Consider the following 5,503-nt stretch of genomic DNA (forward strand, 5'->3'; position numbering starts at 1 on the left):
TTGTGTGCTTTGTAATTTATTCCTTTCGGGATGTGGTTCAGATGGAGGCTGGAGCCCTAAGCAACATGGCCTATGGATGTGGACAGGGGACGATCGTGGGAGGGGGCTGCGGGTCGAGGGAGGGGACTGGGGCATGGGTGGGGGGGCCTCCCCAGGGGCCTGCGCTTTTCACACTTGATTTTGACAAAATTTTGATTTTCCCAGTTATGGAACGGAGTGGTGAGTGACCCCCGGGGAACCCAGACAACCGTGGGTCCCTGGATTCCTCCCTTTCACCCAGCGGACATGTGTCCTCCTCCCCAGCAAGGCAGCCCTGAGGGCAGGGCCCAAGTGGGTTTTCTTAGTCTGAAGTCTAAGTAAGTTGCTGTTTCTGAGAACAGAAGGGCAGGATAGATAGGGCAGGGCATGTGCTCAGCGGCTGGGCATACAGCTGAGGAGCTCATTTATGTATTATTTTAACCTGTTTACAAAAGTAATATTCTTGTGAAAAATTCAAATGTTTTATGTAGGAAGTAAAAGTACCTCATGTTCCCATCCAGCTGGGCCTGGAGCCCTGAGAAGGGTTGGGGCTAGGTCCCCTCCCCCATCCGGGGCGTCGCATCACCCCCATCCCTGCAGGCACCGTGCTCGCCCTTCCCCGCGGCAGGAGGCTGCATTGGTGGCCCTGGGGAGTGTGCTCCCCTCCGGCCCGGCGTCCCTGTGACCGGGTCCCTTTGTAGCCCGCCCTCTAGTGGGCACGTAGAGTCGCTGCACGCTGTGTGACCCCAGCCAGCAAGGTGAAAACAACAAAGAAAGAAGATACGCCACTTGCGTAAAGTTTTCAGACCTTTCCCCCAACTTTGACTTGAAAATCCATGAGTGATGGAAGGCCGCCTTTCAGGAAACTTGGGGAGGGGAGGGCTGGCAGCTCTGCCCCGCCCTGGGATGAACAGGTGCTTCTCCGGGAGCGGACTCGGAAGGAGGCAGCCGGTCACCCAGGACACCCACGAGGGGCCCTAGAGGCGGACCTGAGAAGCAGACCTGAGGTCCACCCGACGGCCCTGCTCTCGTGGCACGCACACGCACCCTCAGCCTGGGCCGAGCCCCAGACACAAGATCTTTTAGGGGAAACCAGCCCCGCTGCTGCCTAGGCCCCTAGAGCTTCTCAGTCCCCAAGCCCGGCTGCTTGCTTGGGGCGGGGCTTCTCCACCAGTCATAAGGTCTCCACGTTTAGGGGCCAGGTGATTCTGTGCTGGGCCACCCCGCTTGCTGTAGCGGCTGAGCTGCATCCCTGGCCTCCCCCATCATGACAACCAAAAACGTCTCCAGATGCAGCCATAGTCCCCTGGGGACTGTCACCTGGTGGAGAACCACTGGGTATGTACCTGCACCTCCATGCCCCAAACAGGGTGCCAAGTGTTGGGGACACAGCAGTGAACGGGTGGCAGGGTCTCAGTCCTGCACAGGTCACAGAACAGAACATCCCCCAAATGGGCTCAGGTAGCCTCCCCTTGACTCTTGGGTGCTGTATCAGGTGATGATCTGTCTCCAGTGCAATGAGGGGTCAAGGCTGAGATGGAAGCTGGTGCAGGTGGTCATGTGGTACCTGGCCTGCAGGGCCCAGATGGTGGGCGAGGTGCTGTGTCCTCACCTATCTCCCTCTCTACCCAGGAGGACGTCACTCCCAGAACCTCAGCAGGGGCCCAGGAACGGGGTGTCTGCAAAGCTCCAGAGCCGGGGGCTCCTCCCTGGTACCGGCCCCGTCCTCGGCACATTTCCCCGGCTCCTGGTGGGCAGGAGTGGGCAACGGCTGTTGTGGCAACAGCAACACTGCCTGCCACTCGAGCTGGTGGCTTGGCTTCCCGAAGGGTGGGTAGGCGTGAAGCTCAGCGCCACCAGGTCCTCAGCAGGAGGGAGATGCCTGCCCAGCCCTGGCATGCTGAACTGTGATCTCTGGGGAGAGGCGTTGAGCAGTCGAGTTTTGCAAACCCCCCAAAGGATTCTGTTGTTGCACAAATATCTCCTTTTCCAAAATCTTTTGGGAAGAGGATTCCAGAGAAAATACCTCAAGGAACATGATTTTAAACACATAGCTGTTCTTGGCACTGTAGTGGGAATCACTGGACTGTCCTTTTTAATTTCATGGTTAGGTTTTTTGAGTTATAAATTATGTCAATTTTTAGCGTAAGTAAATTTCTTTAAGTTGACCAACACATAGAGCTGTGAACAGGCACCACAGTCGAGATCCAGAATGTTCCATCTTCCTCAGAATCCCTGGTGCTGCCCTTTCATAGCCAGTGCCCTGCTCCAAAACCACTCATCCCTTCTCCATCCCTAGTTTTGCCTTTTTAGAATGTCAAACTGAATTGCATAGTATGTAGCTTTTTTAGTCTGGTTTCTTTCATCAGCAGTTTCTCAGCCTTTTATTCATTATCATCTCCCTCCAAGGAGCCTTTTTAGACATTTTTTTCCCCTAATACTCCCCATGACAATTTAACGCCACAGATACAGTTTATATGTACTGTATGCATTTGTGTGGGTCTGTGTGCGTGTGTGAGCCCAGGTGGATGGCCCCACTGCCATAGAATGTCTCTCCTGTTCCCAGCGTTCCACAGTTCTATTGGAAGGCAAGCTCCCATGGGGCGCCGTGGGTGCAGGGAACATGGTGCCGAGGCCTCTCCTAGAGGACTTCAGTGATCTCGGGGAAGGCGCTAGGACGGGGCCCTTGGTACCTCGGAGGTGGGGGTGAGACAGTGACAGAGGCACTTGAAAACGAACAGACTCTCCTAGCCTGGTGGCCTGGCTCGGCTGTGCCGTTTCATAGCGCTCTGACAACAGTGAGGAGGAGGATGACAGTGGTCCTGTGTCCTCCAGCAGATTGCAGGAGCTCGCAGTGAAGAAGGGAAGGGAAGCCGAGACACTGATGTCACAGCCACCGAAGAGAGAAGTCTAGGTGTCTCGGTCAGTGAGGGTGACGATGAAGCCTATGGTCCTACGAGGAAAGGGTAAGGTTTGGGGCAGCAGAGTTGACATCATGCTGTCCACCGGTGGGAACCTGTCACATCATGCAGGGCCCCCATCCGGGTAAAAAGTGAGTCCTGGGCCATGACGACAGTGGCACCTGGTGTGATCTTGACCAAAACCGCTGTGCGGCTTGGGCTGGGAAGACACTTGAGCGCTCAACGTCAGAGAGACCCAAAAAGTTATGAGACATGAGAACTTAAGAATTACAGTTCCTATTTAGATTTTACTTGAAAATCATGATTTCAGTTAATCCGTAGGATTTAGGTTTGTGGAACTCCTATGCCTGTCACAGGTCAGTTAGGCAAGGCTATCTTGAAATAAGCCAACCTCAAAACAAAAGCACAACTTTTTGGTTCTTTTCTGGGTTACCAGTAATACGTACTTTTTTTTTTTTTGCGGTTTGCGGGCCTCTCACTGCTGTGGCCTCTCCCGTTGCGGAGCACAGGCTCCGGATGCGCAGGCTCAGCAGCCATGGCTCACGGGCCCAGCCGCTCCGTGGCATGTGGGATCCTCCCGGGACCGGGGCACGAACCCGTGTCCCCTGCATTGGCAGGCGGACTCTCAACCACTGCGCCACCCGGGAAGCCCCAATACATACTTTTTAAGGAACGTTCTCGAAGACACAGATATAGACACGTGTGAGAGTGGGAAGTGGCTGTCCTCCAGCTGCTGGACGAGCCAGCACTGTGTGTGTGTGTTTTTGTCTGTGTCCTCTAGTGGACATAAGCTCTCACTCTCTTGGGTGTATACCCCGGGGGGGGGGGAGGGGCGGGGAACTGCTTGGCCATAGGGTATTCACACGTTTAGGCTTTGTAAATACTGCCCAACAGTTTGCCTATATGGTTGTATCCATTTTGTGAGTAATGTATGAGGGTTCCAGCTGCCACATCCTCTACAGACTTGGTACCGTAAGTCCTTTTAACTATTTTTGGTGGGGATGGGGACGGTGATGAGTCACTCTTGACATGAGATGGCAAGTCCAAGGGGTGAGGGCCAGACTTTCTAGGGGGGCACAAACCTGTCTTCTATGCTGCCACGATGTTCCAGTGGGCTCAGGAGGAGAATGCAAGGAAGCCAAGGGCCCTCCAAGGCTGGCAGAGACAAGACAGCCATAAATAAAATGCTAGGCTAATGGTGAGATTCCTGGATAATTTTGCCATTAGCTATTAAGAGACCAGTGGTGACATTACTTATAGACACACATGCGGTGGGGGGGTGGTGGTGTCTGAAATAATTAGCAGCTAATATGGTGGGGTGCTGCCCAGTCAGCATCGGTGTTGGCCCGGAGAGCCTGCGTGGGGGTACTGGCTGGAAGCTCAGCCCTGTTTACACTTCATGAACTTACCAGTTAATAAAGGAGCCAAGAATCCTGAGCAGTGCCCGGGAACTCCTGTTTGTCCATGGCTAGAACGCAGCACGTGGAGATGTGCCCCCCCCCCCCCAAAAAAAGAAAAAAAGCAAAACAAACACTGAGAAGTCTGTTTCCAAGAAATACTTTTTTTTTTTTTTTTTGCCCCACGGTGTGGCTCGCTGGATCTCAGTTCCCCGATAGCCGGGCCAAGGCACTGAAAGCTCGGAATCCTAACCACTAGGTCAGCAGGGAACTCCCATGCTTCCAAGAAATACAAATCTGATCTTGTGATAAAGATCACAGAGAGGCAGAAAACATTCAATTTTACTAAAATGTGAAGACAAGCATCGTGTCTTCATTTCGGAAACTGCCCAGAGCGCACACGTGCGAGGGGGAGGAAGGAGAGATCAACGGGTAGAGAAACGGGCCGAGAGTTCAGAACCGCACGGCATCTCTGGATGTCAGTTGTTTTGAATTCCACGGCCTTCGAACCCCCAGGTTGCTTAAGAAACACACATTCTCTAAAGTCACAATTTGAGCCCGATTCAGCCAGTGACTTGCGGGGCGCCCGGTTAAATCTGAGTGTCAGAAAAACAACGACTTCAACTACAAGTACGTCCCGGGTCCTGCGTGGACACACTCCTACCGAGATGCTCCCCGGTATCCGGAATAGGCCCTGGGCCGGCACCGCGCCCCTGCGGCCTCGGGGGGCGGGTCCCACCTCTTTCTCTCCTTCCAGGGGACAGAGACCCCGGCTAGTGTGCCCCGCGGCCCCGCAGGCCCGTCCTTCGGAAATGGTGAGTGGGCATTCCCGGGAGTGAGGGGGTGGTTCTTCCGGGGCCGACGCCCATCCAGGCCAGGCCGGGGCCACAACCGACACGCGGTCAACCGCGCCGGCCCGACCTCCGCTCAGTCCCCGAGAGGAACCCCGCCCCGCCCCGCCCCGCCCCGCCCCGCCCCGCCCCGCCCCGCCCCGCCCCGCCGACCTCGCCCTGCCGACCCCGAGGCCCGTGGCGCCAGGGCCCAATCAGCTGCCAAGTAAGTGCCTAGAAGGTAGCGTCTGATTGGCTGAATGAGGGCCAGTCAGCGGCGTGCGCAGAGGGCCGTCGCCGGAAGAGCCTGGCCTCTGAGGGGCGGGGGTGGCGGAAG

The sequence above is a fragment of the Tursiops truncatus genome, chromosome 19 (genome assembly GCF_011762595.2).
Source record: "Tursiops truncatus isolate mTurTru1 chromosome 19, mTurTru1.mat.Y, whole genome shotgun sequence".
In the NCBI taxonomy this organism is placed as follows: domain Eukaryota; kingdom Metazoa; phylum Chordata; class Mammalia; order Artiodactyla; family Delphinidae; genus Tursiops; species Tursiops truncatus.